The 2,875-nt window shown below is 46.9% G+C and overlaps 1 long non-coding RNA gene across 3 annotated transcripts in view; it reads right to left on the reverse strand.

Moving 5' to 3' along the window:
• The window catches only part of LOC116598611, a 39,255-nt gene extending 36,470 nt beyond the window's left edge, over positions 1–2,785 (reverse strand). For all 3 annotated transcript variants that reach the window (XR_004289115.1, XR_004289117.1, XR_004289116.1), the window contains exon 1: positions 2,171–2,785. This is a non-coding gene — a long non-coding RNA (uncharacterized LOC116598611). The remainder of the gene's footprint in view (positions 1–2,170) is intronic.
• Between the last annotated feature and the right edge of the window lie 90 nt (positions 2,786–2,875).

Here is a 2,875-nt window from a genome sequence, read left to right on the forward strand (position 1 = left end):
TCTAATGTTTTTACTGGCATCTATAAAACCCATGAGGGGAAGCTTAGACAACAAATTTGATAAGACTTCTTGGACTGGGGCGCCTGAGTGGCGACTGCCTTCGGCTCAGGTCATGATCCCAGGGTCCAGGGATCAAGTCCCATATTGGGATCCCAGCTCAGCAGGGAGCCTGCTTCTCTGACCAAATAAATAAATAAATAAAATCTTAAAAAAAAAAAGGCTTATTGGACTGTTGCTTGATTTTGCAGCAGAAAATTTACATGGGGGGGGGGGCGGTGCATGCAAAAGTGTCCTGCTTAACCACAGTGTTTATCATGACCTAGGTAATGGGTATATTCAGTGGGTGAGTATAAAGCCAAGATCATCATAAAGCCAGTCCCACATGGCTTGCATATGAAGCAGATCAGCTGCTTGATGTAGGACATTCCACTTGGAATTTACAGGGATTGTTAACAGTGTCCCTTGTCAGGGTAAAGAGACCTTACAGTGGCTTTTATCCAACCCAGCAGGCTGGCCATTTCCTCAGGAATAACCTTCTGTGTATCTGGATGGTGTATAGCCATCTGGATGGTTCCACAGTAACCAATGGGTCCTGTAACAACCCAAACATGCTCTTCCATTCTGAAGCATGTAAAAACAAAAATACTGCCCCTAAATTCATCATGCTCACAGTCCATTTCAGTAAAGGTTCTTCAGGAAGTTGATGATCTTAATCTACAAAATAAAACAACTCTCTCACATTGTACCTCCTGGTTTCCAGTAGTTTCTTGGTTTTGCCCTCTCCCATGTGGCCAATCTTCTTATGACCAGAGTCTTAGAGGTACTCTGTTTTCCCCATATAATTTTTCCCTTCAGGGGCAGATTTGAGACCAGTGGTGAAAACTCAGATTAGCTAAAATCTGAGCTTGGTCCAGCATCAAGGACTCACCAGTGTTCTCCTTCCTTTCATTTTTGCTATTACAGAGAACAATAACCAAAAGATTATATAGTTTGCCTTTTTCATATTAGTTTCCATCACCTTTAGCATCCAATGAATCAATTCCCCAGGAGTTGGATCTACCTCTAAATTCCATTGGTATATTTTACCTTTAGTAATTGGTTACAGCACAATTACTATTCCACACCTTGGGTAACTATGGAATCAAAGGTTCCACCCTGGAATCAAAGGCTCCTCATCCTTTCCTCCACCGTTTCATCTTCTTTACCCAAACCACATGTTTCCATGAGCTAGGGCCTGGCTAGCAAATCCTACTTCTGATACCACTTCTAGTGACACCACACAATTCTCCAATTCTCCAAAACCAACTGGCTGTTCAACAACTCAATTAAATTCGGACACTACCTGGAGTTAACATCAAATCCCACAAATTAAAGGACTCAGTCCCACCAGATTGTCCAGCTTCAGATGCCAGTGGCAAGCTCCAGGTTGCCACCAGCACTTCTGATCAACCAGTTACAAATTCTGGGGTTCTAGGACACTCTCCTCAGGTTTGCTATTTTGCTGGAACAGCTCACAGAACTCAGAAAACACCTTACTTATATTTACCAGTTTATGACAAAAGGTACAGGTCCAGAATAGCCAAATGGAAGAAATGCACAGGACGAAGTATAAAGGGGAGTGATGTCACGGAGCTGCCAGGTGCTCTCCAGCTGTGACCCGTACTAGCAACTGAGTAAATTCACCAACAGGAAACACTCAAGAGATTGAGAGCTCATTCTGGAGTCCTCCTCCCTTCCCCGCAGGTTGAGGGTGGAGCTGAAGTTTCTCACCCTCTAATCACTTCCTCTTTAAGTCACCAGCCCCATCCTGAGGTTATCTGGGGGCCCACCAGAAGTCACCCCTCATTAGCATAAGTTTAGGTGTGATTGAAAAGGGCACGTATAAATAACAAGGAAGTTTTAAAAGATTTTAGTTCTGTGCCAGGAACAGACACTGGAGACAAAGATCAAATATATTTCGTACTATACCACAATTACTCTGAGATGATGAGGAAGAGTCACTTAAAAGAAATTCTCAAGGAATTGCGAGGACTTGGTAGTTCTGAGACTCTTGGAGAAGAACTCTAGAATTAAAGAGCTCACAGGTTTTAACTGCTGTTCTGCCAATTAACTTCCCCATGCTTCATTTTCCCCATCTGCAAAATGTAAGTAATAACAGCATCATACTTACTTCTTAGAGTCGTTCCAATTGAAGACAGTATTATAAAGTGTCTGGATCCATGCGGGAACGTGTATAGAGCTCAGTAAATGTTAGCTTTCACCAACATGGATACACGGGGATGGAACACACAAGTTCTAGTCCCTGTTCCCGGCTCTCCTGGCTGTACGCTCTGTACCCCCTCCTTAGTCACTTCACTATCTCTGGGCCAGTTTTCTCATCTGTAAAGTGAATGTGTGGGTGTCCCCACGAGTTCAGGGCCCCTTCCATCAGGAAAAGTCTGCGTCAAAAGTGACTCAAAGATTCTCAGTCAGGGTGACTGAAGGGTGCTGGTGCCAGGGGCAGAACATCAAAGATGGAAGGGAGGCGCTCTCTGGCCAGAGGTAACACACTCGGCGACCTGCTTGGTGGTGCTCTCCCCGCGCCTCCCTTCCCGAGTGGGCGGCCGAGTAGAGTGCCAAGTGGGTCTGGAAGTTAGCTGCCCCAGGAATTTAGTCCAGGTTTGGAGAGTCGAGCCTTTCACCAGCCACACCACACTGCACCCACACACAACAGGCTCGTGGGCGGCTGCAGCGCCCTTCCAGGGTTTAGACCGCAGGGAGCTTCCCTCCGCCCAGCGGCCCGCGCAGGCGCCGTCGCAGTTGGAGGAGGGGCGGGGGGGCGGGGGGCGGGGCGGGGGCGGGTCCCGGGCGCGCTCGGTTCTCTCCATCTCCCCGG

This window comes from Mustela erminea, chromosome 9 (genome assembly GCF_009829155.1).
Source record: "Mustela erminea isolate mMusErm1 chromosome 9, mMusErm1.Pri, whole genome shotgun sequence".
Lineage (NCBI taxonomy): Eukaryota > Metazoa > Chordata > Mammalia > Carnivora > Mustelidae > Mustela > Mustela erminea.